At 33.9% G+C, this 20,561-nt stretch overlaps 1 long non-coding RNA gene across 10 annotated transcripts; it reads left to right on the forward strand.

Annotated features, from left to right (window-relative positions):
* Nucleotides 1-465: 465 nt before the first annotated feature.
* LOC147409972 (uncharacterized) lies at nucleotides 466-20,275 on the forward strand. 10 transcript variants are annotated; one of them, XR_015175543.1, is made up of 12 exons: nucleotides 466-940; nucleotides 1,060-1,204; nucleotides 1,963-5,706; nucleotides 5,931-5,987; nucleotides 6,172-6,344; nucleotides 7,920-13,006; nucleotides 16,257-16,327; nucleotides 16,652-16,714; nucleotides 16,874-17,202; nucleotides 18,237-18,701; nucleotides 19,756-19,860; nucleotides 19,999-20,275. It is a non-coding gene; the product is annotated as an uncharacterized LOC147409972 (long non-coding RNA). The 10 variants fall into 10 exon arrangements; XR_015175542.1 differs by having other exon boundaries at nucleotides 467-940; nucleotides 17,134-17,202; nucleotides 19,999-20,274; XR_015175536.1 differs by lacking the exons at nucleotides 6,172-6,344; nucleotides 7,920-13,006; nucleotides 16,257-16,327; ... (3 more) ...; nucleotides 19,756-19,860; nucleotides 19,999-20,275 and adding an exon at nucleotides 1,776-1,874 and having other exon boundaries at nucleotides 477-940; nucleotides 5,931-6,153.
* The last annotated feature ends 286 nt before the right edge of the window (nucleotides 20,276-20,561 follow it).

The raw sequence follows: 20,561 nt of genomic DNA on the forward strand, positions 1-20,561 counted from the left end.
TTTCTAGTCTATCTATATGTACCTCTAAAGAGTTAAAAGGTTGTGTTCAATTTACCTTGAGCCACCTCCATGACAGGAAAAAAAGTTTGTTGCGGAGTAAAGGAGACTACAAAAACAGGGAACAACGTAGGTTCTTCAAATACTTATTCCCTAAGAATGTTCTGAATTCTATGAGTCTTGAATCACTGGTTTCATTTATAAACCTTTAGGTGAATATTTAGCTCCTATAATTTTATTTCATTTTCTCATTTGCAGGCTGCAACAAAAATTCTTGCACGTTAGTTTATTAGGCTAAGACAACAAATTGCTAATTTACAAGGTAGTCGAGCTCAAATGTGAGGTATAACGACTCACACGCAGGTGCATTTACAAAATCCCTTGACTTTTTTTGCTCTTATTTTATTCTTGGTGAAATTATTTCTTCTAGGGTATGTTTGTTCTCTCACTACGTTAAAAAGTCCAAAAATACGACATCAAGATTATGTCCATCAAACCGTCAAATATTTTGAAGTTTAATTCGTGTGCTTGAGGCCGTGGAATTGGGTTTGATTTTTTTCATTTTTTATTTTCTTTTAATAAAAAAATAAAAATAAAAACAACTTCATCGTAAGAGAGAGCCGAGAAGAGGGAAAATTCTACTCTCTCCCCCTCTCGATCGATCAGTGATTAAACCTTAACCTACTTCTCTCTCGATCTCACACCTCTTTCGGTTTCGATCGATCTCTGGATATCTCTTTCAATCTCTCGCTCGATCTCTCGTTTGATCTCTCACTCGATCTCTCGTTTTCTCTCTCAAACATCACCTCGAATCCTCTCTTGATCACTCTCATAGTTTCCTTCTTTCTCTCTCTCTCTCTCTCGAACATCACCCCAAATCCTTTAATCTATATCAGATTCTAGTTTGAACAACCGGATTAAGGTTATAGAGCTGCATATATGGGTAAGAACAACTGGATCTCGACCTGATCTCTTCTTTTCTTTGACGTTTGTTCATGAATTATGTCTATTAGTCATCCATTTACTTGGATTCAGGTTTGATTTTTCTGTAAATCTGAGCAGGGAGGATCAAGGTTCGCAATCTGTTGAACCAATTGAAGGATTTTTGGCTCTAGCACTCGGATATCTCTATTAATATTAGGTTCAGACAAGTCTGGAGCATCTCATTGAATTGTGGAGGCATCTCATAAGCAATCTAAGCGAAAAGGTCAATTTGTGATTTATAATTATTGGTGTTGTTGATTTTCTTCATAGACTAGTGACCGTTCAAATTTTAATGATAATTTCGCAAAAGCAAAAAAAGAAAAACGATTATGAGAGAAGTTTACGGGAAGAAGAAGTATTTGCCACTTGATCTTCGGGAGATGCCTTACTAAACATTAGGTAATCGTCTTATTTTAAGTAGAATTTCTAATTGGGATCTTATCACTTTTGTTATAAAATTATTTTAATTGTTTCAGATTTTTATTTTTAAAGATCCTGATTTTTTATTTCAAGATGCTTAGTTACATTAATCTAGGACTAATCACATCAGTCTATGGATCTCATACAAGTCAACCGCTTAATTCATATTTCTGACTTAGGTTCTCATGGATTAATCACATTTAGCAATTACAAGACTCTCTCATGGATTAATCACATTTAACATTTACAGGACTCTATTCTTTAATCTCAAATTCTTATATGTTTAGGTGTTAAAGCAAGTAATTATGTGTTTTCCACGTGCACTGATGGATAGATTACATGGTTTCACACAATCAAAATATTTTGTGTTGTAGGCTAGAGGGGTGAATAATTTGCATCGTAGAAAACCACCAATAGTATATAGAGATTTGAAATCTTCTAATCTACTTGTTGATAGAAACTGGACTGTCAAGGTATAATGTGAGGTTTATTTTTTGCTTAAATTGTGTAATTGGAGTATGAGTTGTGGTTTAGATAAGTCATCTACTTCTTCTTTGCTAGGTTGGAGACTTTGGCTTATCAAAATAGAAGACTGCAACCTTCTTGATGGCAAAATCTGGAGGAGGAACAGTAAGGATCTATTTTTTGCTGACTAGAATGAAATATTGACCCTATTTAACTGACCAGAACATTGAATGTTTTGATCTGTTTCGGTTGGAATGGTCTCAATTGCTTGATTAACTGTTCTATTTGTTACCATGTTGGCATATTTATGTAAATTATCTAATTCTTTTATCCATATGTGCTCATGGAAGATTTATGATTTTTAATGCAGCCACAATGGATGGCACTAGAAGATTTATGATTTTTATCCGTAAAGTGGTTGGATGGTGTGTACCTTAAATGTGCTCAGGTTTGTGGAGAATTCCATTCTAGATGGATTTGGCTGTTGTTCATAATCTTCTACTTCTAGCATATCTTAAATTAAGCATATGTTTTAACCCATTGATATTAAGTCTACATGCATATATGAAGTAATTTTTGAGATTGATTTTGTCTTGTTATATTTGTTTGGCATGAGTATCAACATTCATATAATATGAGGGATCTACCTTGTGTTTTGAAGATTTCTATTGTAAAGCAATTGCAAGGATGGACTTTGTGGAAGGGGGGCCAATCATTGTGTGATAACATAGGCGACCCTTACTATTCATGAAAACATCTGATTCTTTTGAGTTTTAGTGCTTGTTTGCAATGTTGCCACTTTAGAGTTGATGTTTATCAGATCTGTGATGTATGTTCAAAATAACTTTTAACTTGTTAAATATTTTATCTGAATTATTTAGCACCCTAGATAATTTTATGCCTTTTACTAAATTGGATTAGATCACTCAACAAGCCTTTTCAATGAATGTTCTAGTCTTTCAATTTGGCTTACTCAACCAAACACAAATCTGTTCTATTAGTATTTTGTGAGTATAATTGTGGACATTTTTGAGAGGTTAGATCAGGCATCAATTTTCTATATCTTAATAGTAATCTTGAGGATGACCTTGTTAGAACTTTTTCTTAAGAAACCATCTTTGTTTACAACCAACTCAAAATAGATTGCAGAGTATTACTAACACTTAGGTAGCTTTTAGAGACATTTTGAACAAAAAATACTTGAATTTGTTGAACTTGGTCCCCCATCACCCATGCAGCTTTATGCTTCACCAATTTCTTCTTCAACTCCTATTTCCTGTCATCTGTTTTATCCATGTCAAGCCAAGCAGGAGTCAGGCCCTTATGTTGAGTCTTTGAGGATTAGGCTATATAGAATCCTAATTACTTGATCGGTGGAATGCATTAATACACGTGATCGGTGGATCCCAGATTTCTGTGAGCACAGGTTTGTGTGCAAATTTTTTGGACAGGTTTCGTTTAGCCTTAACCTGGTCCTGAGGAGGCAAACTTAATTTTAAATCAGCCTTATACTCCTTTATAGCCTTATAAGTTTTAGATCACGTTAGAAGATGTACTTCAATGTGTGTTTCAAATGTTGATTAGCATTTCAAATTTTCATATTGACTTTAGGATGGATTGTCCACTATCTAAACATTTGCTTATGATCCAAGTAAATAAAAAAAAATTCAGCTTGGATATGATTAATAGAAAAAAGACCTCTGTCTACTTCTTATATTTTAGTTTGCTTGTTGTTTTGTGAAAGTAGGAGTTTGCTTTTTGGTAAAAGTAGAAGAGTTATGATGGTCCTTAAAACCAACTGATTAGAGTTTGCACAATAGATTGTAGTAAGGGAATTAAGGGAAAAACAAAGATTGACAAGTCATGTGCATTTAGAAGAAAGTCCCAACTATGGGGCCTTTAAAATAATTTGGAATTCCCTATTGCATGGTCTTTAAAGTAATTTTCTCTTAAATTCTTATACATGGCAAATTTACCTAAATTCAACCGAAAAAAACATCGAATTTTGTGGCTATGCTTCCAAGTGACAATTAAGAATGAAGTGTATATTTTAGTGTAGTTTTTCCTTACTTAGCAATGTTATCCATTTTTTTAATCTGAGTTTTTCCATGATGATGGTAAGGAAAGTGTTTTTCTTGTAGAAATACTTATTTCTGTAATACCCATTTCATTGGATGAGTAAGAGTACTTTTGTTTTGCTTCTATGATTGTTCCATTTAATTTGAAAGTACACATTACAGATAACAAATAAGATAGAGAAACAAAGGTAGGTATTGGCAAATATCAAATAGACAATGACATAGCTCATGTGGATTAGAAAACACAGCCATATGATCTGCACCTTCAATCTCCTTCACCTCCTTCACTGGATAATTTTCAATCATCCATCGTTGAAAATCTGGAGTTATAATCTTATCCTCTTTGCACACAATATAAACTCCATTCACAGAACCATATCCTTCTTTTGTAAACTTTGATCGACTCAACAGATCTTGATACAATGATGTAGGCCTCATCATCATTGTTGCCAACATAATGTTCTTTTAAAAACATACCAAGGCACATTATTAGTCACAATAGTTCTCTAATGAAAACTTTAGGGAAAATCATCTGATAGACTCTGCAATGGGTACATCTTTATGAATGCACCTTGCGATCACAATGTTTCTTAATTAATGCCCCTCACCCCAATAAATGGCAAACTGAGCAAATTGTCAATCTCAATAATTTGAATCATTGATCTCAATGATATACTTACGTTGAAACATTGTGATCGATAATTGTAACAAACAAATTGGAACCTTTGATCTGGATGATTAATGTTCAAATATTGAGATGGACAATTTACAATCATTGGTCTCGTCAATAGGTGTAAAGGTCAATCTCCTCAATGATTTGAATTGTTGATCTTGTCAATTTTAATTATCGATCTCACCCATTATAAAAAGGGTGGGAGCATCATCAAAGAAAAAATTCATTAAATGGACTATGAAGTTATCACACAAAAATAGGGGAGTAAAAAAGAAATCCCTCCATCAGGGTTCATTATAGGATTCTAAATGGGCCTAATCCTAATTGTAAACAACTACTGAAGTTGTTTGAATGTGTTATAATGCTTTGTAAAGTAATTAGGATTCTATATGGCCTAATCCCTCCATTAGGGTTCATTATAGGATGATGGACCCAAGAGAAGGTTTGCAACTTCACATGATAATATTGCCATAGTTCTGGATGATTAATTTTGACAAAAAATATTTTCATGGACTATTAATAGGTTTTGTTCTACTTAATGAATTGAGTTTGCAAATAAGGACAAGGCTTTGATTGAGCAGAATTGAGTTTGCAAATTAGCTGTTCTCAATATCATGATGATCATCAAAACAGGAAAAAAAAAATCAGTTTATTCTAATCTTGATTGAGCTTGTTAGGTTAACAATGGTCTTTCTTTTTCTTTCTTGATGGTCTTGTTATGATACCTTATCTTCTAATAACAGGGTTTGATGGTATTAGTGGTTTGATTCTGCCATCACTAATTTGGATTCTTGTCCTGTTTTGTTGATATAGGCACAATGTCGTAAATCCTTGTGTTTTATGGGATTGTGTGAACCTTGCTATTTCCATTTTTCCACAATGTTTGATGAAGGAGTTAGGATTCAATGGGTTAGTGCCATGGCATATTATACATGGCAACTGCCATCACTTTCAATCTACATTCGTAGTTTCCATTATGTGGGAATCTGAGAGTGAGTCAGTCAGAGGGAGAGATTATGGGAATGGAATCCTTGGTTTGATTAAACATGGAGTAAAAAACGATGGGTTCGAAAAAGGAGATCAGTCTTGGTAATTTATTATTTATTATTTATTTTTGAAGATTTACATCTTTGGGCATGTTTTATTTGCAAAATTAATGATGGGTTTTATTTCTATATATATTTAGTTATTTTCTCAAAAATTTGCACCTGGATGGCATATAATCATGTTTTATTTGCAACTATTGAACTTCATTTTCTAGACAACCTAATTTTGATTTTTAGTTTTACTGAAATCCTTTGTTGGTCGTGCAGAAGCTCTCACTCTTGGTTACAGAGGCATACATGGAAGCCCACCAGAAGAGTGTACAGGTAAGGATCTTTCCATCTTTTAGAGAAGACAGATAAGGATGGATAATCTTGCCCAAAGCCTAGGAATGCCACAAGGCCTCGGTGAGGGGCTAAAGTAACTGACGACGTTATCTGATGCGGGCGACAAAAGCTTCAATTTTGTATTCTAGTTGGATCACTTATGATTTGATTAGCTAATTGATAGGTAATTAACTTGGTAAAAACCGCATGGAGCGAGCTTAAACGTGGACCCAAACAACAGCAGAGAGTGCAATGTCAGCAATCCAAATGATGACAACCTTCCATCATGGTCAAGCTTATACATCAACCGAACTCCTCTCTACCCTCGTGCCATCAACCTCTTTTCCTTTGGTTCAGGTTAGTAGCTCTTACACAAATCCAAATTATCATAGACTCCAACTCAATGACATTGTTAGGCTAGTGGTTGTAAATGATTTATTCCCTAAATTCAAAACTAGTATTTTATTTTGATTTAAATCTTAAACAACTTCAACTAGCATGCTAAGTTGGAAGAAGGAAACATTCAATGAAGCTTTAGTGAGAGTTTTTGCATGGGTTTGTGATTATGGTTGAAATACTGATGACATGTTCACTGAATCAACCTTTTTAATGTTAATCCCTTTCTTAGATTATGAGATTTCTTTGTTTTTGGTGTTTGTTTTCTTCGATCGGTACATTTTGTTGATTTTTGTTCTTGAAATGAACTTCGGCCATAACTACAAACTCTTATCATGTTGTTACTTCTATCTATGGCTAATAAAATCCATGCACTTGAGTATGGGTTTTCAACCAATATCATTGCTTCTTGTTTAGTACTTAGTCCTTCTTGTGATAATGATACATGCTTGCTTGTATCTTGAATCTTTTTAATGTTACACTGTCACTTCCACAAACCATTATGATGGTTCTGTTCTATGTATCTTGGTGAAACATTAATTTCATCATTTATCAGTAAGGCAGTGACTGATCAATCCGTTGTTACCATTATAGATCACTATTCCATGTACACAATTTACTTGAAACTTCCACTGTTTAAGTGCCAAACTTCCAAACCTTTCTTATAATCCAAATGCATTTAATATTTGCACACATCCCTAGAATTATGCAGAACAGAGAAAAACTTGAAGACAGCATTATTACAATTCCAGCAGCTATTGTTTTTGGCCATCCTAGATACATGTTTAAGTGTCACCACAATTTTTTGCTATTCGAAAATGCTGTTTTTTTTTTTGTAGTGTTATTTGTGAATTTTAGAAAGTAGTTTCAAATGCATTTTACTGTATATCTCAATATAATCGATCATATTTGCCAATGTAATTTTCATCACCTGTTGTTCAGGATTTACTCTCATTTTCAGTGTTGAGGAACTACACTCACAAGTCATAACTTGTAAACTAGGCAATTGATGACAATCTCTTTTAAGCACTTGTTGCTCCAAGTGCCTTTTTGGGCTAGGGTTTACTTCTATTTAATCTCTATGATAGAATATAGTACATTTATAATGATTTTCTAAATAAGTTTATTTTTTTGCTTGGTGCAGTAACATCAGTTATTAAATGCATAAGATCCTTATATTTTCCTCTTTCAAATTTACTAGATTCTGCAATCACTAAGCAAGCAAGCTAGTGGTTAGTAGCAAGCTAGCACATTGTACTAGATTCTACAACCAAAGTATTCAAATATAATTGTCTAACTACTTGATGCACGCCTTTTGAAAATATAGTCCTTCCCAACCTTTCTGGTAAAATCTTTGTAGTGCATTTGATCCTACATCATTTGATCTGTCATTTGATATGAGAAAGTTGGTTCGGTTATCCATGACCTTGGATCTTTCATTATGCTATTTATGGAGTAGTTTTTTACTTGTTTTTCCCGAATTCGTGAAGAATTTGTATATGCCAATATTAATTAATTTGGACATTTATTGATTAGGCGAAGATCCTGTTTCTGAAATTTCTTGAAATTGGGTTTGGGCTGTTTGTTATTCTCAAATGACTTGTTATTGCAGTCTCACTCAAGACTTTCCTTCAATAAGGTTAGTATAGTTCAATTTCTACATTTTGATGATTCTCAACTTGTAAACTATGGTTAGAAGTTTCAAAATGAGCTGATTTTTGGTGAGGATGATCTCTTCACCGTAGAGATCATCCTCACAAAAAATCAGCCTATGCCAAAACTTCTAACCCCATCAAAAGTGATTTACAAAAATGTTTGGCAAGATGTTTGGCAAACTTTAGGGCTGCCGAACCGCTCCCATATATGTATATATATATACATAAGTTCAGATTGGGATACCTTTGGCATATTGTTAATTTGACAAATTGTCATCTATCCATTGTTTAAATTTCTGCGAAGTTGTAGTGTATGTATGTTTGGCTCCTTTATATGACCGGGGTCCATGAACTGTTGGGCGGATAAACCATTGCTCTCATCCTTCTGCTAAACCACTCTTGATATATGCTACTGACACTCTTGATGTTTCTGTTATTTCTTTGTTGAACTAAGGTATGCCTACGTTGTTACATCTGCATTGCTTGGCGTACAACACATTCTTAGAAAAGATTTTAATCCCATTTATATATGTTTTTCTTTCCATGCATGTTTCCTTATACGGAAATAGTTGTTTTTCCTTTAGTTATTGTAGAATGTTTCTCCTTCCTCTTTGTTTCCTGCCAATTTTAAGTCATAAATCCCTTAAAGCAACGAATGGAAAGTTTTTTTAATCTAGTTTTGGCGTTGTTTTGTCACAAATAGCACATCTGTTGATCCTGACTCGGATTTTGTTTTGAACAAGGTTTCCTACCCACAAGTGTCCAACAAAATCTACAATATTTGTTATCTAAATTTCTCAATGCTTATGAAGGACAATGCGAAATACACATCGTGTAATCGTTTGCAAATGGGTATAATCATCATTGTGTTTTTTTTTTTATAACCTAAGGTGGTAGGCTACTTCTGTAATGGATTTCACTAATTTTTCCTGAAAAAAATGAACCCATTCCATGGCAATCCAAGGATAATTGCCATCCTTTAATGCTCGAACCACTACGATTGAATCAGATACAATCAATACTCTAAGGCCACAAAAATCAGCAACTTGAAGCCCAGCAGCCGGCACTCTTAATTCGGCTATGTTGTTGGATAGAGCACTAAAATACTTGTGGACTTCTAGTTGTTACATGATGTCTAATACAAATTTAATATACTCTTTCCTCTTTTAAAGTACACAGGACAGTAGTACTACAGATCTCTACCGAGTCTCATATACCACTCAATACTTTTATCTGCTTTTATATAACCAATTGTTTTTTTCCCTTCCATATATTAGCAACCGATATGCCATGAAGACTTGTGTTTAAGATTTTAAACTTCAGGGAAAAGTCTGAATCAGTGCAGGTAACTAATCCCACAATAGAGAGAAGATAGATATAAATTACCAAAATTCTTGTAAGTGGTTATATTTAACATACTTTTCTCGATTGAAATTTTTTACTTACCTTTCTTGATAATGAACCATATTTAATATACTTCTCTCGATTCAATCAATAAATATACAGATCAAGTACTTCTCTTGTCATGACTTATTTGCAAAAATATGTCGATTCTCCCCTTTTTTTTATTAGTAACAGTAGACTTGAGATCTTCTGCAAGAATACAAACTAACTCCGTCGGTACATTTTGTTTTAACATTGGTCGATTGTCTTGACTCGGACATTGGAATTTCCATGGATGGTCTGACTGACATTGTTGACAGTGAACCGTCCACCAGATTGTCTTGAAAAGTATAAGTTCAAATTTTAAATTTGCTTGCTAAGTTCTATTTTTTTCTGATAAAATGTTTTATGAATCTTTTTGTTCTTTCCTAAGTTCATTATTGAGACACTGAAATTGAGCTATTAATTACTAGTTAACTTTATTTTTTCTTTTTATTCTTTTTATTCTTTATTCTTTAATCTTTAATCTTTAATCCTTTTATCCTTTCATCCTGTCATTCTTTTATGAATAATGATTTTCTAATTAGAAAGTCTTCACTCCGTTCAATACTTGGCTGTCGTGTTACGGACATGGAACCGTAGATCTATTTCCTTTGGATACACAAATGCAAATTCCCTTAAACAATGTGCATGAACACATAAGATGAAAATTTGACCTTCTAGATTTGCTAGTGTCCAATATGGTAGCTTGTGGTAGTAGAAATAATCACTTGTTACTCCTTGTGTACCCTTCTTGGACATGTTCTGGTTGCTTTTGATCCCCTTTTATTTATCCTTTGTTACATCTTTGAGTTTTAATTTCCCAATCTTATTTATATATATATATATATATATTTAGGATATTTAAATTCCTATATAGTTTCTCGTGGTTGTTGCGGTTGGATTTTGTAAGACAATTATATTCGTTTATCGATTATGGCACACGCAGAGCCTTTGCTTATCTTGAATGTCACATCTTGGATCTCACATGTTCAACCATCTTGAATTTCTTTAGTGGTCACATATTATGCATATGCTTTTGTAGATGTCATCTATTCGTTTCGTTTTCAATAGATGGCGGGCTTGCGTTATTGGATGAAGAGTTTGGGTTCCAAGGTGGTTTATTGTATCATAGTGATCTTTAGATGTTTACAGTTGTTTTAAATTTATTGTTTAGGGAAGAGCATTTACATTTCTACAACCATTAGGAAGGACTAAGAATAAGTTTCTCTTACTCCATGATTTTTTTTTTTTTGTTTTGTTTTTTCAAAGTTGTATGGCTGGATCTTCTAACTGACATCGCCCAGTTTTACTTTCAGCTTTTAATGTGATGAAACTTCTCTTTATCCCTTCTTTCAATCACATGAGGTCAGCTACTCTTTTCTATTTAATTTTTTTCAGTCCATAAGCTCGTTGACCTCTATTGAATACTCTCTTATCTACTAGGAGCCATCATTTTTTTTTCTTTTGTTCTTTATAGTTTTTGTGTTCAATTCCAATATTATTCATTAAATTGATTAGGTTATTGGTCTTCCTGAGTTGGTGCATGGCTACAATGGTTAGAATCTGCAAAGCAACTGTATTTGGTTGGTATTTGTGTTTCTCTTTTTTGGATTTGGAACCTTTTCCATTTCAAGTTTTGAGTTGGTTTGCTACAATAGATAATTTGCAGCAGGTGGTTCAAGAAATAGTTAGATTTATAAAAGTTGAAGATGAGGGGTATTTGGGTATTTTCATGTTGTTAGTTGGTATCTAGGTTATCAATTTCAAAACATAGGGTATCTCCAATATTCAACATGTGAAGGGGGCAGTTGTTGTCAAAAGTCCATATAGCAACGGCCGTGACCGTAGTTAAAGACCTAATTTTTTTTAATATAAAAATACTCTATAGTGACGGTCGGTGACCGTAGCTAAAAGTCTAAGATGAAAAAGATACCCTATAGCGACGACCAACAGTGGCTGTCGTTATAAGTCCCATATATAATGAACCCTATAGCGACGGTCGCCGACTGTCGCTATATCCCTATTTTACTGTAGATATTCAACCCCAACTGATCAATAAAAAAAAAGATTACATAGATAAAATGAAAAAGATATAAGTGGTTCATAAACCAACAGAAAGTACTAATAATAGAAAACAATAGTTAAACGAGATAGACATGGTTTCTAAACAAATAGAAAAAACAAGACTAGAACGTAACAGTTTAATAGGACTCCTAATCTATATCATTGGTATCACTTTCATTAGTCATACGATAAGGTGAATGCAAATTAAACTCATCTAGAAATCTTTCTCGTTCTTCGCGTGTATGATTGAGGTAGATTCTAAGTCTATCATGTTGTATATTGCATATACGCATTCTTGCATTTTCTTCTTCTATGCGTTGATGTGCTTCATCAAACGGATGGTGTATTCTTTGACATCCACTTTGCTCTTTTTTGAGGAATTTTTTCTTCAATGCCACACATCTCTGTCCAAAGACATGATGCTTCGTTCAGTAGCCAATGTCACTGTTTGATTCGTTCGCTAAAAAATTCTTCGGTTGATTAAATATTTTCCATAGGTTCCCTTATATAAGCATGAGCTACATCTTCTAAGATAGAAATCTCCGAGATATTTTTCCAATCTTCCTCCTAGCTTTCTTTATTATTTGTTAATTATATATCTTTTTGTGAATCATCACTGATAATATCAATACACTACAACATTTTCGATTTATAGCAACGGATGATTATTTCAGCTGCAGTATGGTATATTTTTTGTAGTGGATAAATTTATCCGCCGCTATAGGAACCCACCCATATCCCACAACTGAATTTCTCTCTCGATTTATTTAAAGCGTTGGTTTATAGTAGTAGATAATCATTTTAGCTGCAGTATGGTATAGTTTTTGCAGTGGATAAGTTTATCCACCGCTATAGGGACCCACCCATATCCCTCAACTCTCACTCGATTTATTTATAGTGTCGGTTTATAGCAACAGATAATTATTTCAGTTGTAGTATGATATACTTTTTGCAACGGATAAATTTATCTGCCGCTATAGGGACCACCCATATCCCACAACTGAATTTCTCACTCGATTTATATACAGATGGCAGCGGAAAATAAAATCCGTTAGTAACGAATATTACACCTTACGGAAAAAGAAATTTAATTCGCGAAAGAACAGCCCACGAAAATCCATTTTCCTTTTCCCCTTTGATTTTCCCTCTGATTTTCCCCCTCATTCCTTCTCTGTCATTCTCTCTTGTTCTCTCGTTTGTTGGTGCTTGTGAGATTACTTCAACAAGTTGGATTGCCACTAAAGAAGGTGAAGGCTGGGCGAGAGACTGGGCCACCTTACTGCTTATTGCCATGGTTGACCTGTAGGCTCCATAGACGGAACTATGTTTTAGGTATTAGGGAGGAGAGAAAGAATGCATGTATGGAGATTCTTTCTATCAGAGGTTCGAGGTCTGGGTAAGCGGTAGATGATAGATTCCCTGTTGCATTCGGTTTTCCTTTCGGATAGGAGACAAATCCTTGTTTTTTTCTCGCATCTGGTAAGCTCTCTCTCTATCTCGCGTGCACGTTTCGATCTTTCAATTTTGCAATTGGTACTCTACAACTCATCTGATTTAGGGTTTTATTTTTATGTTTTTTATTTGATTTACTTTTCCAATGACCTGGTTCTACAGTTGATCTCCACACCTAATGATAAAGTTGTCATTGTTTCAGATTTTTCTTTTTGATTTTTGGAGGGTTTTGTGCTTTTATTTAGTCTCTAGTTGTTAATACTGATGATTTTTTTAGTTATGCTTCAGTGATTTTGAGTTGTTGAGGGATTCAGTTTGTTGGTGATTATCACAAATTTATGGATTTTAGAGGGTTTAGAACAACTATTAATGATTTTAGTAGGATTTTGGATACGAGATAGCTGAGAATTCCTACATTCTGAAATAAAGAAAAGGAAATGGCAATTCAAATAGTTGGACAAGAAGAGATCAACACAGGGAAAACTAGAACAATCACCACTGAATGATACTATACTAAGTACCTAAATTCTTATTTATTTAAGAGAAAAATCACATACATAGTGTGTGTGTGTGTGTATCCAGCAGGGCACTCTAGAAACTAATATGGTTTACCTGATTGCATCATAAGTTTTTCAATTCTCAAAATTATCTTTTTAACTTGAAACAAAAGTTGCTTGTCAAAACCATGACATATGACCTTGAGCTTTTCCCAATCATTTGTGAAGCTATGATTATTAAGATTTAAACTTTTCTAAATGATTAAAGTATATAGGTGAACATGTTTTTCTGTTGTTTGGCCCAAAACATTTTCATATTCCTTACTCAACTCAACTCAAAACCCAATGCAACAAAGTAAATTCATTAGTAAGCATCTTACCCAAAGCAGATCTTCCCAAACTAAATAAGGATTCATGATTATCAAGAAACCTATGTACACAAAGGCATTAGGATGAATGGTTATTAACAAACATATGTATGGAAAATTCCTTGCATAACCATAAGTTCATATTGATGATTAATGACACATCCAACCTCGTATTTGTTCCATGAAATCTAATAACTAGCCCATTCGAATGATAACATGTGACCCTTTTAAGAAAGAGAGTGTGCCCGAAACTATTTGAATTTGAAACTCTAAAACGATATCGACCAATGTATGGTTCAGAAAATTTGCACTTGAGAAAATAATAGTGTGACAATCTAGGCAAGACGAAACCTTAGTATTTTTATTCTGATTATTGAATGACATTAATCATCTGGCCCTTGAAATGAGAGCTGACCGCATAACTAAATCAGCTGGTTTTGAATCCTGATTTAGACAATATGTGGGCACACCTTTTAGGCTAATTAATTTTTGGGGCCACCTATTGTTGGTTCTAAGCAATAAAAAATTGGCATAGCTATAGATCCAAGCCCCCAACAGGAATTCCAAAACTCCAATGACTTGAAATCATCATTGAAATTGATCAAACCCAATGAAATCATGGACTTAATAACCCTAGAAAAGTATGCCACGTGCTATTTTAGATGGGGAGACAAGGAGTGATTCGTTACAAGTCAAGTGCTTTGAAACAAAACGACAAGAAGAGTGGCCCTGTTCATCTTGTACCAGTTCATGCACAAAAATATTTACTTGTTTTTTAGCTTCTAGATTTGCTCTAATATTTACTTGTTGCAAGTTTAACATCTATTTGTATAGAACTTGAGCTAATTTTTTGCATGCAATCAACACAAGAGTGTTATTCATCTTCTTTGCATAAGATTTAACTGGTTGTATACTAAATGGTTCATTCCTCATTTTTTGTAGAAGTTAAAAATGATTGATCTAAGGAACTTATAGTAGTCCTTTTATTTAATGGGTTGCAATAAGATGATTAAACTAAATATAACCAATGCAATCAATAGGAATGCTAGGTTTTTTTTTTTAATGTGATTTAGTCATCTAATTTATGGCTTTGTAGTTTAGGATATCTGAATTTTGGTTTTATTAAAAACATGACAAATTTAGACTTACACCTAAATGTGATGTTTCTAATGCCTTATATAAGCGTAGAATTTGGTTTTGTGTTTTTTTAAAGTCTCATTTACTTTGATGATGGAATGAACCTATTAGACCTTTTAGTGTCCAAAGTACAAAATATAGCCATGTGAGTAGATCATTTACCCTTCGTTGCATTAGTTTCCTACAACTACTCGTCGCCAGTATATTTGAATTGATTGTCTATTGTTAGCCCAATGATAACTTCTGGTTCTGTGAATTTATATACTCGCCATTTTGATTCTTCGTTAAAGAGGTCATCAATGACAAGTCAGTAATACAAGAAAGTTGTACTGCAAGCTAAAGAACATATCTTAGCCGGAGATATATTCCAGGTTGTGTTAAGCCAACGTTTTGAGCGTTGAACATTTGCAGACACGTTTAAGGTTTATAGAGCATTAAGAGTCGTTAATCCAAGTCCGTATATGGGGTATTTGCAAGTATGTCTACTCTTCTCTACAGCTTTTAATAATTTCAGCATGTTAATATTGATTTTAATTATATTTTCTTTCAGGGATGCATCTTAGTGGCTTCAAGCCCAGAAATTCTAACCCGTGTCGTGAAGGTGAACTGATACAACTACTTATGGTGACTAAGATAATTTGAGTTCCGAATTGACTTTCTCACCGAGCTAAGAAATGATCTTCCGTACACTATAAATAACCAAGTTGTTCAATGATTCACTATTTATGATATGCATTATAATACCATATAAATGAATTTATTCATCATAATTTATATTAAATCTTGCACATAATAATGTTCTTTTTGGTATAAGATAGTCGGGTTTAGAGTTGTGCAACCCTGTTTTTTTATCTGAGTTTTTCCATGAAATCTAGGGGACTGTGGTGTTGGATTGCCAATGTGTTAATCCTTTTAAGCAAATTGACCCTTAATAAGGCTTAAAATCTTACTAAGGAAAGTGTTGGTGTTTCCTAATACTGTCACCTGTTCCCTTTGTGCCCTCCATATACTGGGCCATGTAGTTACAACTATGTTTTCATTGCTGTTGTTTAAGCGGGTGGGAAAGGTGGTTGTTTTAATATTTTCAGGTATTGCTATCGATCTATTCTCTATTGACGGATCCGAACCCTGATGATTCATTGGTACAGCTCCACATGGATCCAGTTTACCATTATTGACAAGTGTCTGCCACTCAATCAATCAGAATATTTAAAGCTAAGTACCAAGTTGGATGATCCTGTGAAGTATTTAACTAGTGTTCTTTCTTATTTCTAGTTTGGTGGATGCTTTTGAAGGGCAAATAAAATCTGCCATGGAGAATTCAATTAGTAAGAAAATTAAAGAAGGTATTTTAAAGTTTAATCCCAAGTTGTAAGCTATTCCTAAAGAAATCGCAATAGATGAGATTGCTTTTTTGAATGTCACATTTAGTATTTAATCGTATTATAAGTTTTCATATCTATTAGTCTCAGTTTATTATTTTTATGTTGCTTTGCATATTTACTTTAGTATTATTTATCAAAAACAGAAAAAAAAAGTATTTACTAAATTACAATTACAGAAAATATTAAGTACGTTTACATCTGTACCTAACAAGTGCTTAATTACTTATTGAGTGTTGAACTAAGAATGGAGTTTTTCTTCCATATGATTTCTTTATTTGCTCTCAGTGTGGAAGTTGACGCCTCCCTTGGGAATTCAGATGGCCTCAAAGAAACAGCCTCTCAAAAATGGTATGTAGCTCTTTCATTCTCTTTAGCTACTTAGTCAGAAGTTCGGCACATTGACCATTCAAGCACTTGAATTGGGTCATTGGCTTTCGACACATTGAATTATGCACTTTTATCTCTCTCCTTGCAATGTCATAATTTGTGTTGAATTTCTATTGTAAGGTGAGGTCTGAAACATGCAATGCATCTGGATCCAAAGCATGTAAGGAAAAAATGAGAAGGGATAAGCTGAATGAAAGCATGCTCTTTCTCACATATACATCCTTGTCATATATTTTTTTCTTGTTTTTCTATACATATCTCTTATTTACTTTGGCATGTTCTCAATCTCTCTGGAATGGGGTTCCATCTTGGAACCTGGAAGGCCACACAAAATTGACAAGGCCGCTATATTGAGTAATGCTGTCTGCATGGTTACACAGTTGAGGAGTGAAGCTCAAAAGGTGAAGGAGTCAAATGAGAATCTCTGGGAGAAGGTTAAGGAGTTGAAGGTGTGCTTGGGTCTCTTCTATTGTGTTCCCCTCTTTTTCCATCTCTTTCAATTTATTTGAGTTTTACTGGTCATGGTTTTTATACTTTGAGAGTCTATCTACCACCACAAAAATGGTTGACTTCCCTTTGGAATTAGGAAGTCCTTCCACAAAATCCATTGAAATATCTGTCCATACTAGCATGGGAATTGGTAGAGGCTGTACAAGTCCAACCAGGCTACGAGTAAAATGACAATTCTATAAGACTAGGAAGATCGATTATGTTTTATGGAGCTGAATGTTGAGAATCAAGAAACAAAATGTGCATAAATTGAGCATGTAGCTACAATTATTCTCATGCTTGGTATCATGGTATGTAGCTACAATTTCATTATATGTGGATCCGTAGAAAATTAGAATTCTATAGAATGAGGACTCTACCCTTATTAAGTGGGGTGGTGTGTAGGTAGGCCAATGTGGGCAAAGAACTCTCTGAATTCTTTGGCCTGTACTTCTCTTCCCTGCAGCCAGACTCATGATTCCAATGATTTTAAACTTCCGAGAGTACTTCCATGCATGTTATCAGGGTTCATCTCAACGGGGTGAACCATCCATGTTGACATGTTTCTAAATCTGGCATTCCAAGGGTTCTTATCCGACCCCTAATGCATATCTTATTTTTTCTCCTATTTTTCAATTTAGTATCAATTGACATTTATTTAGGGATAAATCATTCTTACCCCAAACATTAGACATTTGTATGGAAGTAAAACCACTAAATTTACGAATGTCATGTTCAATGGATTATAATGTGACTCATCTTGCATCCCATTATTTGTCTACCCCAATAATTTCAATTTAGCCATTTAATGCTAAGGTGATTAAATGGTGAAATAAAAAAAATCTTTTAATAGATGTTAATAGATGTCATCAAGAGTAGAATTAAATATTTCTTGCTTTTTGTGATTTGCCTTTCCAATCTTTTATTCGATTCTTTTTTGATATCTAAATGAATATGTGCATGATCACTTATACTTCATCATTCTACTTTGTAGTACCAAGGAAGGTAGACTTTAGCTTGGATGTACTGCACATTGCTGAAGTTGTTGAGAAGGAGAATCCAAAATGCATATTCCTAACTTCTCCCAACAATCCTGATGGGAAGTACATTTTTAATAGAGTTTATCCCAACTCCTTTGTGCGTTATTTTAAGACTTGTTCCTTGAGGGACCTTGGATCCATCACTCTTAATGTATCTACTTTAAGAGTAATGGATCCATCACTCTCAACTCCTATATATGTCCCAACCTGTGGACTACATCCAAAATAGGTGATAGCCCAAGAAGCTAGAATGGCTGTTTGATTTTGGCGTTCTGATTTACGGTTAAAGCTTGGATTGCTGAACAAATTTGGGATAATATTTCAGAAAATATTCTCATCTAGTGAAATCTGTGATTGAATGACATAAAAAATCAAAGGAGGAACATCATCAACTGTTGAATCCAACTTCAGAAGTCTAGGTATATTCAGTAACCCCTCTATTTTGTTCAACAAATTTGCCTGTAACACTTTGAGGGGATATTTCAGAAATGATTTCTTTGATCTCTCATATTTGCTTAGCTTTTACTACATGATTGCTAAAAAGTCACAATTGGTACTCTAACCACCTTAATATGATGACATCAAAGTCCAACTCATGTGCATAATTACTTTGTTTTTACGGATGACCATGAAAATATCAAGCATTTGTGCTGATAACAATCATTGTCCATGTCAAGACATATTAAAATGTACTCAGGACTTCATAAATAAAAGATGTGATGGCACCAAAACATAACATATAACTTATACAACCAAAGATCATTATAGTAGTTAGTATTTAACACATTACAGGGAGCATATTCCACAAAGTAGGGTCTCCACCTCTACCAATGCACTTCTATTCTCGTCCAAGAAATACTTTGCTCTCAATTGAATAACTACCCATTCTCAATTTGTGGTCAAGGATGACTTCTCTTCCATCATGACTTATAAACACCTAGTTTTGCAACATTCCAATGCCCTGATCAGCCTAGATGAACAAACTATCCTTTTTTTAATCAACAACGTGAACATAAGAGTATGAAACATAGAATGATAGTATTATGCAAAAATCTCAAAATCTCATTTTTTATATATCACAAACCTTTAAATCTTAAAAATCAATTATATTTATATGCGAAAAACACCCATACTGATCTATAGTGATTGCCTCGGCCTTGTTAAATCAATTGAAAATTTTCAAATCTCGGACAAGTTGCTGAGATGGCTGTATCATGGTGAGATGATTCGCCAGAGTTGTTTACATGTCGTCGAACATCAGTCAACTTGAGATGTTTTTCTTATATAAACAAAGCCTTGAATATGTTTTCGCATAATTTGTTCAAAACTTCTCAGGTTCTCCAACGGAGTCTTGGTACTCATGACTTCATATAATAAGACACACTTGTCTTTCTTATGATATCTACTGTTTTTACCTTGATTACCACAATTTCAAACTAATACCAGGAGACCATTGGGTAATTTTAACTGTAGACACCAGTGCACACAATTGCATCCAATGCTGGAGTAGAGGGAGTTGTGGTTGTTGGCAAGTTATTGGAGCAAGACAACACTGCCATGGATATGATGCTACAAAAGGTTTGTTATTGCTTTTTTTCTTCTTCTTATGTTTTGATTTAATTGTTTGAAAAATGTTGTTCTTTGGATTCAATTTTTCATATCTTACTGGTAATTTGGTTGAGCTAAAAAATATACTTTGGTCATTTGGACAACCAGGTGATTATATAGACATGGTAAAGGTAGAAATTATCGACCCATTGAGAATGTGGGAGGTCAGACGATGGTGCTTATACCCCATTTTCCATTATTAAAAAAGACCAATTGCAACGGATATTAATATCTGTTGCTAGATATCTTATATTTTATTTTTAAAAAAATTGACCTATTGCAGCGGATATTAATATCCGTCGCTATATGTATTATATTCTATTTATTAAAAATTGACCTATTGCAGCGGATATTAATATTTGTCGCTATATGTACTACATTTTGTATCTTAAAAATTTAACCTATTGCAGCGGATCTTAATATCCGCCTCTATATTTATTACATTTTGTTTGTTAAAAATTTGACCTATTGCAGCGAATCTTAATATCCGTCGCTATATGTATTATATGTTATTTGTTAAAAATTGAGCTATTGTAGCGGATATAAATATCTGCCGTTAAAGGTATTACTTGCAACAGCGGATCAAGTTATCCACTGTTACATTTAGCTACCGAGGCAACAACGTTGGATCTTTGATCTGCTGCTCATTTGTCACAAAAGGAGGCTTCTTT

This window comes from Akebia trifoliata, chromosome 2, assembly GCF_017979445.1.
Source record: "Akebia trifoliata isolate Shusen 1 chromosome 2, ASM1797944v1, whole genome shotgun sequence".
Lineage (NCBI taxonomy): Eukaryota > Viridiplantae > Streptophyta > Magnoliopsida > Ranunculales > Lardizabalaceae > Akebia > Akebia trifoliata.